Source organism: Hemicordylus capensis, chromosome 2, assembly GCF_027244095.1.
Source record: "Hemicordylus capensis ecotype Gifberg chromosome 2, rHemCap1.1.pri, whole genome shotgun sequence".
Taxonomy (NCBI): domain Eukaryota; kingdom Metazoa; phylum Chordata; class Lepidosauria; order Squamata; family Cordylidae; genus Hemicordylus; species Hemicordylus capensis.
Window position 1 is genome coordinate 334,310,787 of NC_069658.1, and position 19,688 is coordinate 334,330,474.

A 19,688-nucleotide genomic window follows, 5' to 3' on the forward strand; every position below is an offset into this window, starting at 1 on the left:
CCTACTTTTTTGTGTGTGACCCCCAAACCTTTAGGCTGATTATGGGCCTGGTTAATTGCGACTAACTTGAGTTCCATTCATTTCAGTGGATCTTAGTCATACATCCCTGGTTAGTCAGAAAAGGATTAGTTGAGCTGAATTCTTAACCAACTACTGGTAATTAAAAAGACTAGCAAAATCCCTCACTTTTCTTCTCCCTTCCAAAGGAGAGTGCCATTTAAAGAAAGAGTATGACTAGGCCATTTTCAGCTTTAAGTTAAGGTTAAGGAATTCCAAAGACTGTGGGAAGAGTGTCTTTAATAAGACTCTGCAAACACAAAGATAGATGCCGTCAGTTTCTACATCAAGTGTTGGGACATGCTGGCATTTTTGACATGGGCCTGGCAACTTGTGCAACCCATTAATGCTGTGCTTCATGCTCTGCTTAAGGCATCATCCCATCTCACGTGCTAAAGACGGGTGCGTGTTCCACACTGCAGGATTAGCATCCATCCGTCAGACTGCTCTCTCATTTCAAGGCATCTTAGCAGGTGCTTTTTATTTATTGTTTAAGTATTGTGGAGATGGATCTGTTGCTATGCTGTGAACTTAGTTTTTCCACAAGCTAATGCTTTATGCCCAGCTAATGTGTTTGGTGTTCAGTGAAAAATGCGGAAAACAGTCAAAGGAGCCAAGCTGCAGCTGAGCAAACGATCTGTAATGAACAATTTATTCAAGGAATTTAGCCCTTTCCATCTGACTGTCAATTATTAGTGGGTCAAGTTTAACTTTTTAGAAACCAGTGCTTTTACAAAGATTCAGTGCAAATATATCTGAGCATATGAGGTATATATACCCACATAATAACTCATAACTGATTATAACTAGGCTATTTTCAGCTTAAGGTTAAGAAATTCAAAAGACCGTAGGAAGAGGGTCTTTAATAAGAGTTCATCCTGTTTTAAAACACATGGCATCGTTATTGAATTAATTGGCACTTATTTGGAAATGGTTATAAAATATAGAGGTCTGGAGTTCTGTCCTAAATTATCCAATTTCTGTGAACTTAAAACACACATGTAAGCAGAAGATTTGCATATGTATATACTTAACTTGCACAGTTTGGTTTGCAAAGACTATGTGCGTGCTGCAGTATAGAGGAGCTAAGTAAGGGAAAGGAGGAGGAAGGAATATTGAAGGTCAGTAAGGAAACGGGCAAAGAGATTTGGAAAGCAAGTTTGATGCCTTCTGAGCTAAACCCACTGCAGTTATTAGATAGATACAGCTGTGAACCAGGCATGCTCCTGTTTTGCTCAGCCGCTGCAGGCTAGTTATGTATACGTATGTGTATAGCTTTAAGTGAACTTGCAAGAGTTAGTTTCAATTTTCTCCAAAAACTGAATATACTATATTTCAATACTAGATTTATTCAACAATATATATATTGTACATAAATAAGTTAAACATATAACAAAGACATTAGCCCTGGAAGTAACTTCCAAATCACTAATAAATATAAAACTCGCAAGATGGCTTGCGTACCTTTTAGGTGCAGCTACTGGATTCCAGGTTCTTATTACTCAAACAGGCTGTTTCTGCTGTTTGCTGCTCCCTAGTCAGCTCAGAAGCATCAGTGCAAGACAAAAACAAACAAACAAAAAACCCAAACACTCAATCAGGAATGTGTGGTCAGAGTCAAAGGTCTGTGATTCCTTCTTTCTCTACCAATAATATTCAGTGACTGAATATACTTTATTGGATTAGGCTGGAGGCACTAAGCCAGTAAGAAGCTGCAAGGATGCCTGTCTTGTCTGACCTGCCACCCACATCTTGCCTCCCAGCAAGCTTAAACTAGCTTTTCTTCTACTACAGTGAAAATATGCCTAATGATTCCTCACTGAAAACATCATAGAATTCCTTGTTCCTTTAATAACTAAATTAATTGGATGATCTTTGAAACCAACTTATTTATTTATTTATCATATTTTATACCGCCTGATATGTGCATCCCTAGGCAGTGTACGGAATTAAAACACAATTATAAAATGGAGTAAAAACAGTGAAAATTCCGCAAAATAAATAAAAACAATTTCATAAGATAAAAACACATTAAACAGTTTAAAATTAATTTCAGTTAAAAGCCTGAGAAAACAGATGTGCCTTGAGGGTCTTCCTAAAAGCAAGCAGAGAAGGAGATGCTCTTATTTCAACAGGGAGCTTATTCCAAAGCCCTGGAGCAGCCACAGAGAAAGCCCAGTCCTGAGTCACCACCCAACGAGCCAGTGGCAACCATAACCAGAGCTCCCCAGATGATACTAATAGGCGACAGGGTCCATGAAAAAGAAGGTGCTCTCTTAAAAACCCTGGATCCAAGCCTTTAAGGGTTTTATAGGTAATGACCAGCACTTTGTATTTCACTCAGAAACATATCAGCAGCCAGTGCAGTTCTTTCAGGATCGGTGTAATACCGTATTTTACGGACTATAAGACGCTACGGACTATAAGACGCACCTTAATTTTAATCCAGTTTTTCAGAGTTTTAACATATTAAACTGTTAAAACATATAAGACGCTCCTGAATTTTGGCGGATATTTTTCGAGGAAAAAAGTGAGTCTTATAGTCCATAAAATACGGTATGGTCAAACCTTTGGGTTGTCTCAGAGACCAACCTGGCTTCTGCATTCTGTACCAGTTGTAGTTCCCGTACTATGTGCAAAGGCAGCACCACATAGAATGCGTTAGAGTAGCCAAGCATGAAGGTTACCAGCATATGTACTACTGTTTTAAAGTTATTTATCTCTAGAAATGGATGTAGTATCAGCTAAAGCTGATAAAAAGTGCTCCTTGGCACTGCCTCAACCTGAGAAACCAAAGAGAATTCTGGATCCAGGAGCACTCCCAAGCGCTGTCAAGGAGAACATCAGGGTTGGAGCCACCATTTGTGAACGGATTCAAAGAACCCAGGCCACCAATGGAAAAGGCCACTGAAACTTGCAGGGGGCATAGCTTGGGCTCCAGAAGAGCCCCAAGCGAACTCCCCCCACCCATGCCCAGGCTCCGGAGAGCCCCAAGCGAGCTTTCCCGTGCCCTTTATAGGCAGCGATTGCTGCCTGACAGCCTTTTATTTCCCTTTCTCTCCTTCCAGCAAGGGAGAAAATTGAAATAGATGTTTTCAGGCAGCAAGTGCTACCTGAAATGACAGGGGAGAACTTGCTTGGGCTCTCCGGAGCTCAAGGCCATTCCCCCTTTGTGTGTGACACCATGTGCAAAGGCCATGGCCTTGAGCTCCAGAGAGCCCGAGCAAGTTCTCCCTTGTCATTTCAAGCAGCACTTCCTTCGCTGGACGGAGAGAAAGGGAAATAAAGGGATGTCAGGCAGCAAATGCTTCCTGTAAAGGACAGGGGAGAGCTCGCTTGGGGCTCCCCATAGCCCAGGCATGGGCAGGGGGAGTTCTCTTGTGGCTTTTCTGAGCCTGAGCCACACCCCATTCACGTGATGTCACAAGCACAGGAAATTGCTAGAAGGGCCACCAGGCAGGGCTGGATCCAGGCTACTCTTTGGCTGGCCCCGCACCTGGAGAGTGTAACCCCATCCAGAACTTTATGTCCAGACAGTATGTGGGGCAGCTGACCTTGTTGCTCCACTCTACTTAATTTTGATATTGTTTGAGTCAGGGTTGTCTTCATTCTAGGCCTTGTCATCATCTGTTTCTGTAATCCACACCACAGAATGTGATCAGCATGGCTTTCAAATCTGCAAAAGCATGCTTTCCTCTTTCAAGGTGCAGAAAAGGCACCATGACTGAGAGCGTCTTCCCACATGGGTGCCATGCTTTTGGCTTAGGTTCAGGCTACAAACCCCAGTGATGCAGATATCATGCCCCCTCCCTGGAGGACTATTTCAGCAGTTTTCAACTGTTTTCCAGCAGTTCTGGGATAATATAGTGACCATGCACATCCCAGATGACGTCTTGCTGCAAAGGTCACTGCCACTGAGTAGATCAGTTACAACAGCCCTCAGCCCTGAGTCGAATGCCTTTGGGGGCTCATCCCCCCCCAACCCCCCCCCCCCCAAGATCAATAGCAAATACTGAACAGGGACCTGGATGCTGAACAAGGCTCTTATAATATAAAAACATAGTAAGAGCCTTGCTGGAACAAACCCAAGGTCTACCCAGTCCACCATTCTGTTTCCACAGTGGCCTACCAGATGCCTATGGCTAATGGCTGTTGACTAGTAGCCATTGATAGACCTGTCTTCCATGAATGTGTCTGAGCCCCTTTTAAAGCCATCCAAGCTGATGGCCATCACCACATCCAGCAGCGGAGAATTCCATAGATTATTTATGAGCTATGAGGAAAAAGTACTTCCTTTTGATGGTTCTTAATTTCCTGGCAGTCAGTTTCATGGGATGACCCCTTGTTCTAGTGTTGTGAGAGAGGGAGAAAAACTCTCTCTCTCCACTATCTCCACATCATTCATAATTTTATATGCTCTACCATCCCCTTATTCACCTTTTTTCTAAATGAAAAAGCCTCAAATGTTGTAACCTTCCCTCATAAGGCAGGTGCTCTAGACCAGGGATTCTCAATGTTGGGTCCCCAGATGTTATTGGACTTCAACTCCCATAATCCCCAACTAAAGGCCACTGGGGCTGGGGATTATGGGAGTTGAAGTCCAATAACATCTGGGGACCCAACATTGAGAATCTCTGCTCTAGACTCCTGAACATTTTGGTTGCCCACTTCTACACCTTTTTAAATCATACCCTAAATTGATAAAATGGAAAGCTACTGTGTGGGTATGCCTTATGAATTCAAGGGAAGGGGCAACTGAGGCCATGGGTATGACAGGAAGCTATGAGGAGTGCAAAAATGTTTTCTAGAAGACATTGTTGAAGTCCCCTAAAGTCCTAATTACTCATTTACAACAGAAGTGCCCAACGTTTAAAAAAAGGTTTCCCTCCAAAACGAGGAGGAGGAGGAGGAGGAGGAGGAGGAGGAGGAGGAGGAGGAGGAAGAAGAAGAATCCACCACAAACAGCAAGTGCCGCCTTTGTAAAGAAGCAGATGAAACCGTGGACCACCTAATCAGCTGTTGTAAGAAGATCACACAGACTGACTACAAACAAAGGCATGACAAAGTAGCAGGGATGATACACTGGAACATCTGCAAAAAATACAAGCTACCTGTAGCCAAACATTGGTGGGACCATAAAATTGAAAAAGTGGTAGAAAATGAAGATGTAAAAATATTATGGGACTTCCGACTACAAACAGACAAACATCTGCCACACAATACACCAGATATAACTGTATTCGAGAAGAAAGAAAAACAAGTCAAAATAATCGACATAGCAATAGCAGGGGATAGCAGAATAGAAGAAAAAGAAATAGAAAAAAATCACCAAATACAAAGATCTACAAATTGAAATTGAAAGTCTGTGGCAGAAAAAGACCAAAATAATCCCAGTGGTAATTGGTGCCCTGGGTGCAGTTCCAAAAGACCTTGAAGAGCACCTCAACACCATAGGGGCCACAGAAATCACCATCAGCCAATTACAAAAAGCAGCTTTACTGGGAACAGCCTATATTCTGCGACGATATCTATAACAACTGACAATAAAATTCAGCCATCCCAGGTCCTTGGGAAGGACTCGATGTCTGGATAAAACAAACCAGTCAATAACACCTGTCTGACTGTGTAAACAAGCAACAATAATAATAATTCGATTTCTATACCGCCCTTCCAAAAATGGCTCAGGGCGGTTTACAAAGAGAAATAACAAATAAGATGGCGCCCTGTCCCCAAAGGGTTCACATTCTAAAAAGAAACATAAGACACACACCAGCAACAGTCACTGGAAGTACTGTGCTGGGGGTGGATAGGGCCAGTTACTCTCCCCCTGCTAAATAAAGAGAATCACCACGGTAAAAGGTGCCTCTTTGCCCAGTTAGCAGAGGTAGCTAACAAATAACAAATTACACTTCTTTTTTTAAAGCCACTCCAACTCCTAGCACTAATAATAGCTGGTAGGGTGGGTGGGTTTGCATCTGGGCTTCTTGGAGGCAGGGCAGACATGCATTTGCCCAACTGAAGGCCTTGTGAGTTGCATGGCCAGTGGGGGTGGAATGTTGGTGGTGCCTTATAGCTGCACTGTGCCCGCTCTCCCTCCATTGCTTTTAAGGCTCTCAGCTTAGAGAGGCCACACCACTTAAGAGAAGTTTGGTGTCTGGCCTGTTGTGAGAGACATGCAGCAGTGAGGCTGCTGCCAGCATAGCATGCTACTCCCAAATGGAGCACATCTAATGCAGCTGCTTAGCCGCCAGCAGCAGCAGTGTGAGCTTTGTCCAGATGCGGCCCCTTCCAACATGGTCACTGGACGACCAGTGGCAGATTGGGATTCGGACAAATGCAGCCTGGGTGAATAGCACAGGATTTTTCTTCAACGTTTTCAGTGTGAGGGATTTACCTCAGCAGAGCATCCTTCCACCTTCTCTCCCTTTCATCTTTGCCTGAGACTCAGGCATTACCAGGCTCTTTGGAGCTTGCCTCACCTGACCCCAGCCCATCATCTTTAACTGGCAGGGGAGTTCTACTCAGGTCCTCCTTGCTTGTGCAAGGGGGCAGAGCCTTTCAAGCCGGGGCTCAACTCGTCAACTAGCAGGAACATTTTTGAGCCCTAGTTCAGTGGGTTGCCCTGGGCACATGCAGGGTCTGCCCACCTATCTGGCTCACTGTGCACTGGTTACTTAAAAGGCTGAGCATGAGTTTAGGCAGTTCAGGATAGACACCGGTCTTGACATTCTTTGGCCCATCCCTGTGGAACATCTGATGTTGTGTTACCCTCCATTCTAGAGGACTGCCCGGTCTATTGCCAGCCATTTGGCAGCTTTGGTCTTTAGGACTAAGTTGGGTGGATGGGACGACACTACAAATGATTTTAGGCTATGATGCATGCTGGAGAGTGGACAAAGAGCCAATCCTAATGCCAAGACAATAGGTTGCCTGTTCATCCACCTTTGAAGTGCTTCTTTTCCATGCAGCAGCATTGCTAGCTTTTGCGGGGATGCTGTGGATTAGTGAGCTCTTAGTCTCCTCCAAGTGAGATGTCTCAGGTAGGGTGTTGGAGAGGTGTGACATGTAGTTTGATCAGAATCACTTAATGATGCATTTTAATTTCTCTAAGAGTGATCAGAAGTGGAAAGGCTCATTTATCCGTCTTTCCCACTGTGTTGAGTCATCTCTTTGCCCAGTTAGTGGCTTTCAGGTTTATCTCCAAGTCCGAAGGGGCCACCCAGGCCCCGCTGTTTTGGCATGCTTGGACAGGCAGTTCTCACTAAGAGGCTGTCCTCCCCTTGAGAGGGATGGAGTTGCCCTCACTCTAGTTATATGTTCAATTGCTACTGTTGCAGATCTCTGTCAGTTTAGTTAATAAAGTTTGGCCCTGGTTTATCCCATTCACATGTATCCTGTCTTCTTTGGGTCTGGGGGCAAGGAGAAATGCTAGTATTCTTTTGTTTCTTCTCTCTGGCTTACCTTGTCTTAAATGTCCACTTTCCTCCAAAAGAAATGTAGAATCCATAGACATGATAAAAGGAACTTTGTGAGAAGAAAAAAAGGTGCAGATGATACTAAACTGTATTGTTGTAATCTGCCATTGAATCAGAAACAAATGGCAACATTAATGGGATACCAATCCCAAACATATGAATAATCAGAGTCTTGGTCAATTATGCTTTACCCCAACAAACATTAAAATAATAAGGTTTCACTTGCAGAACACCTGAATAGCTTGTAATAATATTAAAATCCCACTGGAGAGAAATTGGGATTGAAACAACAATTGAGTAATGCCAATGCAGCCGGGGAAGATATGACAGTGGGTATTCCCATGCTCTAGATATTTATGCAAATATCCTATTTGCATGAATTATGGTAGAAATGCAATCAAAAGGGGACAGGAATAAGGTGGAAACCAAACAGCAATTTACAGCAAGCATTTCTACAGACTATGCACTGTTTATCCAGGAATCCCTGTTTCTGTGTTACCTACAATTTCCTCTTTCCAAGTCAACTCTGCGAAGAGCTTCTAAAGTGAAGCACACAGTGCCAAAGAGCTTCCATGCAGCTGTGCAGGAGCTGGGAAAGGATATCCAGACCAAATTTAGACTGCCCTTTCCCAGCCTCCAGCCCACATGAAAGTAGGGATGTGCACAAAACTGACTTAGCCTGTTTGGTTCAAATTCGAACCAGTTTTGAACTAGGGTAGGTAGGTTTGGTTTTGCTCAACATGCCCCCCACCTCGGTTCAGTTCGACTTTGAACCCAATTTGAATCGGTTATAAAAGGTTCTACATAGGGTATAACGGGGACTCGGGCCAGCCGATTATTCCCTATGTGGAGCACCTAGAGGCACAAAAACAGGATGGGTGGTAGGCACTCAGGGGTGCCTACCACCCACCAAACCCCAAAGCAATCGGGCAATCCTGTTATTATTAATGATTTTTTGCCTGGGCACCCCAAAGTTAATCTGGGGGCACAGCAAGTTGTGCCAACTCCCCCCCCCCGCAGCCCAAAGTTAGTAGGGTTTATGGGATTTCCCCCCAGGAATTTTTTAGTTCTGGCCTCTCTTAACAGTCTATCTCTATCAGAGTAGATTCTCCGGATTGTATATAACATTATGAAAAGCTCTTAATAGAGAGAAAATATACAGCAACCAAGAATCCAAAAATTTGATGCTTGGTTGCTGTATGAATTCTCTCAACAAGTCCCTATGAAGAGCTTTTCATATCTATCAGAGTGGATTCTCTGGTATGTATATAATATTATTACTACCACCCAAACCCCAAAGCAATCAGACACTCCTATGATTTTTAATAGGGGTTTTTTGGGGGGGATGGATATTCCCCAAAGGGTATAATGGGGACTCAAACTGGCCCATTATTCCCTATTCAGAGCACCTAGGGGCACAGACCAAGGGTGGGTGGTAGGCACCCAGGGGTGCCTACCACCCACTGAACCCCAAAGCAATCAGACACTCATTATTACAATCATTATTAATGATTTTTGAAGTGGGTTTTTAAAAAAATATTTTTCCATTTCTCCCATAGGGAATAATGGGGATTTGAGGATGCCTCATTCCCCCCCTTTGGGGGGTGCCTGGGCACCCCAAAGTGGGTCTGGGGGCATGGCAAGTTGTGCCACAACTCCTGCCAGGCAGCCCCAAGTTTGTGGGGTTTACGGGGTTTTTAATTATAATTTTAAAAAAGATTTTAGCCTGTTTCAATGCAATGAATGAACAGTGTGTGACCTTAATTGCTGTGAACTCTCTGAGTTCACAGCAATTAAGGTTACACACTGTTCTACTCATGAATGGGGGAGGGACTCCTATTCATTGCATAGAAAAAGTATAATATCTATAAATATATATAAAAAATAAACCATGAACCCCACCAACTTGGGGCTACCTGGAGGGAGTTGTGGCACAACCTGCCATGCCCCCAAGACCCACTTTGGGTTGCCCAGGAACCCCACAAAGTTCAGGAATGGGGCATCCTCAAATCCCCATTATTCCCTAAGGGAGAAATGCAAAAATTGAAAAAATCTTCAAAAAATCATTATCACAGAGTGTCCAATTGCTTTGTGATTCGGTGGGTGGTAGGCAACCCTGAGTGCCTACCACCCACCCCAGGCTTTTGCCCCTAGGTGCTCTGAATAGAGAATAATGGGCCAGTTTGAGTTCCCATTATGCCCTATGGGGGAAATCCATCCCTCCACCCCCCCCCAATCATTAAAAATTGTAGGAGTGTCTGATTGCTTTGGGGTTTGGGTGGTAGTATTCAAATTATTTTGAACAGAACCAGGCTCTGTTTGGTTCAAACTCAGACCAGCATTGCCAAGTTTCAGGTTCAAACCTTTGAACCAAACCGGTTCAAATTTGAACCTGTTTGCAAATCTCTACACGACAGCTCTCCAGCTTCAATTGCTGTGAAAATACAAATTCTGCAGTGGGTGTATAGCAGAGACATAGCAAGCTTGGAGTGGGCCCCTGGACAAAAAGTGAAGATGAGTCCCTCCTCCTCCTCCTCCTCCTCCTCCTCCTCCTCCTAAAAAGTGCAGGAGGAGGAGAGCAAAGAGCAAGCTGTCACTTGGCCAGTGGGCCCCCTTCCAGGGACATTTGTTCCTGCCCCTTGTTCAATTGTAGCTATGCCCCTCATGTATGGTGTTCTACTGTGCTCTTGGTTCTTTTGGTTGGTGCCTGCATTTGTGTAACCATAACCAAAAGAAATATCTCAGTTCATCTGTAAATTGATATACTCATTTTTCATTGTGCTGTATGCAAGTACCATGTATAAAAACAGAGAGAAAATGGACAATAAAATAGAGAAAATAAGTTTCTGATTCTTAGATACTTGCATTGCCTTATTGCAAACTAGAGGTCCTGCCAATAGTTTTAAAGTTCCAAGGCAGTGAAAGAGAATGCAATTCCCACTTCCCAGAATCCTGCTCACTTCCCATTGATTTTCATTCCTGTACCTCCACCCCCATTCCTTTCTAACATCACTCTACTTCCAGGGTGACAGAAGTTCAGTTTGTTTGGCTGGCATGTGTAGGAGAAGCACAAAGTCTGCTAGAATGTATTCTCTTTCTTCCAAGTCATAGCCCTGCAGTCGCCAGCCTGTAGTGGTGAACCCCTTCCTTTTCTCTTCCACATCCATGAATAATTCATGGGAGAGAGTGAAACTGAGGAAGTGCAGCCAAATTTCTGTAGTCACCATGCCCACTATAGAACACAACTTTAGGATTGTTCTCATGACCTGCAGCATCGGTGTGATTAAAACTGGTTCCAAGCTGCCGGCGGCCATGTTTACCACAGAGTCCTGTGACTTGCAGGCCCAGACAGAGCGGAGCTTCTGCAATACTGAGGGTTGCCTCTCTGCTGCTCACACAATGCATTGTGGGTTACATGTAGGCCCCAGCTCCTGATTTCAGCAATGGAGATTTCCACTGTGGCATTTGTGTGGGTTCAAGAGCTGCAGCGCCCTTGCTCCAGTCATCTGGGAGGCTCTGGTTATCTGGGAGACATGAAGTAAGAGTGTGCTGTCCCTCCAGCCCACGTCCATATGGTTGCGAGGATGAGCCCACACTGGGCCTACACTGGGTTGGATCTTTTTAATATTATGACCGTTTAGGCAATCTTTTAGATATTCCATGGTGGGCTAAAAGTAAAGTGAAGACAAGGATTTTAACCTTGACCTTGACTTGGTAATATATGGGGAAACAGTGAAGAATGTAGAGGACAAGGCTGATGTACTTCATTAGCTTACACTGTGGCTGAGAGTCATTGCATTCTTTATTGTATCTGAACCCTGAAACACATGCAAGCGGCTCCTCTTTTCAATATTACCTTCAAGGAAACAAATGACTTATAGTGCATGGTAGCATGTAGCTTTACTGTACTGGAAACAATGTTTAAAATCACATTAATAGAAGTCATTAAAACTGAGCTTTTCCTCTCTGAAGCAGTCACACTCAACCCATTTTCAATTGCCTTTCTAACTAAATAATTGTAGTGTGGTATTCACACTATTCCCTTGGTAGCATTGGGAATATTGTGGTAATGTTATATAATTACAAATGGCAACACAGAAAAGTTGAAGAGGAACCACTGCATGTAGTTACAAACAGTCGGTACTCTATGTGTAATGTCTCACATACTAATGCTCTCTGGCACATTCTTGGACTTATTTCATAGTGAGGCAGCTACAAAGAATCCAGATTGTAACTCCAAATGCCCTTTCTGTACATGCGGCCACACTGAAGAAGTCCACAACAGTAAGGGAATTTATAAAGCAAAATGTATTGCGCTATCTGTGATTCACTGGCCTTTTGCCTAATTCTGTTTCATATTTAATCTTGTATATCTTAACATGATAAGGAATAGCATATGCTGCTGGTGACGTGTTTTTTCATGTGACTTTTATTCTCAATTATCATCCAGCAAAAAGCAAACAATTGATAACATTTCTGCATTAATTCCATGGAACAGTTTCTAAAAATGATAGGTTGTTACATAAGTCAAGGGTGAAGATGTAATCTTTTCATGACACATCCATCTCATTTTCTAAAATAATAACAATACAAATTAAGCAAAATGGCATGAACCACTTCCATCACATTTCCTATGGTTTCAAGCATCTCTTAAAACTGTTGTGCATGCTTGTGGTAAAGTCTAGGTTCCAATAGTGACCCTACCAGTGTTCCCTCTCAGGTGTGCATGTGTGCGCATGCTTACACATTTTTTGACATCCATTCAGTTAATTTTATAGCCCTCTCAGGCTGCATCAGGAAGGTCCCACTCTGAATGCATGTACGCCCACATTGCTTTTATTCTCCCACCCAAAACAAAATGTATTCTGCACACAGATGAAAGAAATGAGAGAGAACACTGGACTCTAGCAAGGCACCCAGTATAAGCCTTTCCCACTGCGGTGTCCCAGTAACTAAGGGAAGGGGCGTGGCAGAGAGAGCTCATTCTGAGATACCATATGAGGATCCAGACTACACTGGATCCAATTTGTGCTCAGATTATTTTGCTAAATGTCTGGAGCACATTTAAGAAAATAATATGCCTCTCTCCAAAAAAAAAATTGTGGTGTGGGTGACATCCCTACTGGCTTTACATAGTATGGGCCCCATGCAGAAAAAGTGCTACCCTGAAGCATTTTGAATAGCCTCCAAGTAAGGGCATAATGTATTGATAGGCCCTAAGCCACTGAGGCAAGTCACATGAGGCCAGTTCAAACGATACTTCTACTGGACTATTTTAATCACATGGGGGAAGAGTGTGAGCATGCCCACCTTCCCCTCATCTGGTGCACCATCACCTAACGATTCAAGAGAAGCAATGTGGATGAAGCACTCCAGCATGATTATCTACTGACACGTTAGTGCAGCAAGTAGGGTGAAGATATGTGTGCTCATACTCTCCCTTCACACAGTTAAAGGGGCTAGTTGGAGTATTGTCCAAACTGGCACATTACATGCAACTTTATAGTAGTCTAACTGCCCACCTACCCACTAATCATGCTTGGTGAACAGCAGAATTACATGCCTGTTCATCAAAGCAGGTGTGAGCGAAGGGCAGGGTGGCCCTGCTGCAGAAGTCCAAGAGATGTAAAACCTACCTGCAGAACACCATCATGCCCCAGATTTCTTACAGAAATAGGAGCTGACTCCTTATCAGGAAGTGGCAAGCTCCTCTACTATATATGCTTCAAAATATGACACTCTTATTGGGCTGGTTCAAACTATACCAACCCCAGCACATGTGTAAAAAAAGGGGACATGCCAAGAGTGTGCCTGTCGAGATGTGCTCCACAGACATCCTGATGCCCTTTCAATGCGTGAGGATCGTTCATCCGAATGGTCCCTAAACACATGCCCTGCATACTTTTTGATAGGGGTCATTTGGATAAACAGTCCCTGCATGTGATCAAGGGATGTGCCAGGAGGGATGTCCCAATGGCTGCGCTCTTGGTGCACCCACACTTTCTACATGTGTGCTAGGGCCTGTATCATTTGAACTAACCCATTATCTGTGTCAGTGTGGCTGGCAAGGGTGGATTCAGTTGTTGCTTGAATTTGGACTGATAGTGATAGCGATAGCTTTCTTTTGCAGCTTACCAGCAGCAGCTAAAGCCCCAAAGACATACGGCCTGTTCAGATGAACGTTCGCCTGCCGCCCCTTTTACACGCAATGGTTGGAGCCCTGTCATGAACGCACCCATCCTAATGTCATTCAAGGAAGTGCCAATGCATTCTCGGCACATCCTTTAATCTTACACGAGGGAGTGATAATCCAAAACATCTCTCTTCATGGGCTGCAAAACCCTGGGTTTCATCAAAGATAAATTTCCAGGATTCTCTGAGGGTAAGCCATGACAGTTAAGCCCTATTCAGACATTACATTGTACATGCGTCTGTATACATATACTTGTTTTTGTGTGAGTAACTATGCATTCATTTTAAAAGTGATCCTGGGTACAGGCTCCCCTCAAATACAGAATACAGATAGGAAGTGGACATACTGTATGTGCATCGAACATGATGTGTAAATAACTGCACACGAGTACAGAACTGTATATACATTCACTGTGCACATGCATTGAACATAACGTTGGCTAGGGTTTTAAACTGCTACAATTTTGAGGACAAATGGAAAGTTAATGTATAAGACTATTCAGGACTGGGACCTAATATTGTATGATATTTTCATAAATTCCAAGAGCTGTATGGGGGGAGAGCCACATTTTTCTGCAGTGAGTCATTTGTAATAAGGAAAGGCTCTGAGCAATAAGCTTCTTACTCTTCCCACAATTCTTATGTCAGTCCTGACTGCACTAGAAGGATAATGGTTGGCAGCAACTGGTTATGTTTGACCTGAAAGCAAGGTGGCTCAATTATTTTGTGGGTACCCACTTGCAATTTTTAAAACTGGACTGGCTGAATTGGCTTAGTGTCTCCACTGTTTCAAAAATTGCTTGTAAATGTGATTTTTACTTACACTCAAATGGAGTTAAACTAAAGCATGTAAAACTTGCAGGGGAAAGGGGGACCTAGCATAACTTAAAACATAACATATGCATATAGCTATACAGAACAATGACACTGTATTTCGCTTTACCCAATGCATATTTTTTGGAAATATATATGATGATTTTGCTGAAGCCTTCGTTCTTTGGATTTTCTGATTGCCGTGTCTTCATATCCCCTATTTTGTACAATTGAAACTAATAGATGAATTTATTTTTGTACTGGAGCCAGGAGTAATGCAAAGGGGGCTTTGTGTGAGTTACTCCACCCATATCTGTCAAAGCATTTTAACTGGAAATGACAGCCCATCCATTAGTCCAGCATTATTTGTCTTATTTACTACATTTTTATCTCAGCTTTCTTCCATGGAGTTTAGGGCAGTGCTCCTTCTGCTCTTGTTTCATCCTCTTAGCAACCCTGTGAGGTAGATTATTGTTTGTTTGTTTGTTTTATTCGATTTCTATACCGCCCTTCTAAAAATGACCCAGGGCGGTTTAAACAGAGAAATAACAAACAGATAAGATGGATCCCTGTCCCCAAAGGGCTTTAAATCTTTGGCCAGTCACAAAGCTTACTGAGTATCTTTGCACTTGTTAATAAGGTCACCCTGTTACTATGCTTCATGACTTACAGGGATTTAAATCCAAATCTCCCTGGTCCGAGTCCAGTTCTCATTACAATGTAGGAATATGGGTTATGAGCAATGTTACGTAGGTGGGCAGGACAGGGCTCCTCCTCCTCCTCCTCCTCCTCCTGCTACAGAAAATGACTTTTACTCAGCTGTGGGACAAGCTAATGTTCAATACATTCAGAGTTTAGTTCAATGAAGCTGTTGTTTATTACAGTCTGTGTTTTAGATACTGAAAGGAAGGCTTTCATGCACATATGTATATTTACATGTTTTAGCACTGTTCTATGTCAGCCTGTGTGGATAATATGAAGGTGGGGGAAACAGAAGCAGATGTCCAGACAGGACCTTAAGTAACCTGTGCTCTAAAACTGTGCTCAAGATCATTTGCTACAGCAAGCGGAACACAAAATGCGGCACCAATAAAAGAAAAACATTCTTCACTACTTTTTTTGTTGAAATTAATATTAAAACAGGAACTGATACTTGGATCTTGTAAAAGTATATGCCTTAATATCAGTGTCTGCACCTCAAGTAGTCAAAAAACTCTGAGGTACACTAGTAATTGTAATTTTTCTTCCACTGAACCCACATACAAAGTAGAAGACAACATATACAGAACACCTCAATACATGTACACTTTGATATTGATCTCCTATGTATAGACTTTAGACAAATGTAAACATTAATTCTGGAAAATATTGATGTTTCAAATCATGAGACACTAAGAGGTAGTGAGAAACCTGGCCATGCACGTCTCCCTCCCATCTGGCACCAACACACCATTTGGAGGGGAGAGCTGTTCATCCAAACTACCCTGCTATATGTGTTTCAAACATGACTGGCAACTGTGCATAGAGGTATTGTTTAAATGAACCATCCCCTCCATGCTATTAGATGATGGTATACCTAGTGCTGAGTGGAAGGGAGATGTGCACCCATGCTCCTCCCCCACATGTTTACAAGAGCTGGTTCAGAGTATCATCCAAATTGGCTAAGACAGAATTAAAAAATGCCTATGAAGTGGGAAGAGGGAGAAACAAGAGTGGAAATGCACAGGGCCTTGATCTCCAAGGCTGTAGGGCTTCAGAAATGCCCCTGGAAACCCCCCAAATCAGCCAAATTTTCAGCAAATAAAATAAAATAAAATGTTTTGAGGTGTTGTTGTTTTTTAAGAAAGAGCTTCAGAATGGTTCCATGTTCTAAAATGGTGGCCAGAACTGACATTGGAAATAATTTCCGGCCACTCTGCAACTGTGAATAGGCAAATTTTAGCCTATTTTTGCACTGCGGATAAAGAAACCATTTCTCTAAGATCCGTCTGCAGATATACGAAACTGTGATTGCCAGAACCATGGAGAACGAGGGCGACCTGAAGTTCAGTTCCTATTTGCACCCTGCATTTGAGGGGGCTATACCCAAGTTCGCTTTTGAACATATACAGTTACTCACACAAAAACATGTATATGCATACACATGTGTAACACAATGTCTGAAAAGGACTAGTTTGTTTTTAATTAAACACTGTTAAGTTCATTGATTTTGAGAGGTATAACTAACTGCACTGAATTGTGGCCTTGATGTTCTTATTTTTTCACAGGCCTGCTTTGAATTAGAGATGCTGTACTTGGCTGGCCACCCAGTGAGTGTGTTTACAAGAATATATGCAGTTGCCAAGTTACAACTAGAACACCACCCAATTCAGCAATATTACCCACTTTAAGTAAAACTTTATTTTGTTTAAAAAAAAAATTAAAGCTGATTTGTCAGAATCCAATGTAGTATTAACCACACTTAAACAAAACAAATCAGTAATTGGTGTTGGACTGTAAACAATTGTGTGTGTGTGTGTGTGTGTGAGAGAGAGAGAGAGAGAGAGAGAACACAGTTTATGTGTGTTTTAACAACATATTCTGGAGGTGAGGCCATGTGAATGCAGTCAGCAAGAATATGAACAAGTTCAAATCTAAAATTCAGCTCTCTTTTTTTGTTAATTGGAGTGCTCTTTATTATAATGGAAAGATGGTTTTGAAAATGGCTCCTCTCACTTTTACTGCCTGAAAACATTAAAGCAACAACAACAATGCAGCCTCCCTTTCAAAGAGAGAAAGCAAGAGAAAAGACATAAAATTAAATGGAGACTAGAGGAAGGTAAGTACATAAAATTCACTATAGCTTAACGGGACTAACTTATCTCAGTGCAGCTTCACAACATCAGTTCATGGCTTACATAGGCTTGATTTTTCTCTCCATCCAATACACCAAGGAGTTGCATACTAGTTCAGTGGATTTTCTGCACAATTACAGATTATTGCCATGGCAACCTACTACATCACATGACAACTTTGTTACCTCCGAGACTAGAAACAACCACTTAAAAGGAATACACATAATCTAGTAATGGGACTTTTTACTGTTAGCCTCACATTGTTTTAAAAGTAAGCATTTGCTATTCCATAGACATGTTTTTCCTCATTTTTTAAAAAAGCCATAAAAATAAAATGAATTTTTTATTTTTGCTATAGCCAACTATTTTTAAAATATTTTTTCTACCTCCACCTTAAAATAAAATGTAGAAAATAAACTTTGTTTAAGTAAGAAAGTATATAATGGAGACCTATGATTTATGCAGCTAAGAATCAAAAAGGTAAGTAATTGACAAACATTTTTTTTCTCTTCATGAACAAGTTTCATCAGAGCTGCCATTTTGTTTCACTTGGATCTAGAAGTAGTTGTAAAAAGGGATTTTAAGATACTTCACTAGATTCTTCACAGGAATAGTAGAACCAAGAGCACAAATAATCAAAGGAAGAATCCAGCCAATGAGAAGTTCATTTCAATCCCATGGGTTCAATCAGAGTGTTAGTCACATACATTACTCTCATTTGAATCATTAGGATTTGAAAGTGCTTAGCTTTGGTTGGATCATACTCCAGTTAATTAAACAAAACTTGTTTGGACAAAACGAATGATTCTTCCTTTGAGAAGTTAAAATGTCATATATAATTTGAAAATGTTAAATTTCACTAAGCACCTCATTCACATTTTTAAAAACCCATCATGTGACATTATAAAGGCTAATAATCCAAATTTATTGGAGGCTTCTGTCTACAAAAATGAATACCCCAATAAATTTGTTAGTCTTTAATGTGCCACACTTCGTTGTTTTTGCTGAAGTAGACTAACATCTATCTACCTACCTACCTACTTGTCTATCTATCTCAAGGAGTACCCATCGCTAATCCCATGCATGGCGGCTCTCCCAAGAGTTCACAAGCAAGCTTCCAGCAGGGGAAGAGGAAAGCAGTGGTGCTGGAGGCGAGGCAGGAAACAAAACGGCGGTGGCGGGGGGGGGCAAAATGGCTGTGGCAGTGGGTGGGAGAAAACAACTGTGGAGGGGGTGGGGGAGAAAATGGTGGTGATGGGCAGAGGAAGAAAGCGGTGGCAGGCAGGCTGGGGAAGAAATTGGCATTGGTGGTGGCAGGCGACGGACGAGTGGGGGGAAATAGAGGTGCAGATATTCTGCACCCAGCCCAGCTAGTAGCTATTATTTTAGAAGCTCCCATTTCTAACTTTCCAGATGCTTTGTTCTCCCTATGGGAGAAATATAGTACAATACACTTACAAGCTGTCCCTCCCAACACACAATGAGAACACACATGCCAAAAAAATAATAATCACACAAAAATAAGAATCCACTGACAGCCACTGTGCTAGCACTGCAGTAACATCATAGGCACAATTTACTCTCTCTCACACAATTATGACTCCAATTGTGACAGCAACTGCTGCCACAGCACAGAAGCACCCTTAGCAGCCAGCAAGCACAGCCATAAGCTAAACCAGAACAATGTTTTCAGCCACATTTTGACTGAATGAGTAGTGCACCTTGCAATGTAGAATACAGCATGCAGAGCAGACCAGAGCAGTGAGTGAAGCACAAGTTACTCTCAAGACCAGACATGGAGCTCATCACAGCAGTCACCAAGAAATATTACACACAAGCACCTAGCTCTATTGCTATTGAGTTATTGAGGCTATTCCCACGATCTGGAGAAATTGGGTTAGGGGAGCCTAGCCCAATTTCTCCTGACTGTGAGAACCACCGGGCTCGCAGGCAAGCCCAGTGGCCTCCAGGTAGTTAACCCGCCAAGCTTCCCCTTCCCTTAAACTGGGTTTTCAGAGCGAGCGCTCCACAAGCCCGGTTTTAAAACCCGGTGAGTAGCTGCAGTGCGGCTCTGTGCTGTGGCTACTCACAAGGAGACCCCTGACCAGGAAGCTGAAAAGCAGCCTCCTGGCTCAGGGGTCTCTCCAGCATGCCCTGCATGCTTGCGCAGGGCATGCTGGTGATTCTGGGGGCTGCGCGGCCCCCTAACTCCTCAGCCCTAGAGCCGGCAGTTGTGTGGCCAGAGCAGACTGCTGCTCATGTGTGGGGAGAGCTGGCTAAGCCCACTCTCCTCCTAGAGGCTCTTCACACTAATCAT

At 42.8% G+C, this 19,688-nt stretch overlaps 1 long non-coding RNA gene across 1 annotated transcript in view; it reads left to right on the forward strand.

Moving 5' to 3' along the window:
- The window catches only part of LOC128341937 (uncharacterized), a 32,708-nt gene extending 15,758 nt beyond the window's left edge, over nucleotides 1-16,950 (forward strand). The window contains exons 2-4 of the long non-coding RNA XR_008314684.1: nucleotides 11,737-11,816; nucleotides 13,663-13,914; nucleotides 16,805-16,950. This is a non-coding gene — a long non-coding RNA (uncharacterized LOC128341937). The remainder of the gene's footprint in view (nucleotides 1-11,736; nucleotides 11,817-13,662; nucleotides 13,915-16,804) is intronic.
- Nucleotides 16,951-19,688: the final 2,738 nt, after the last annotated feature.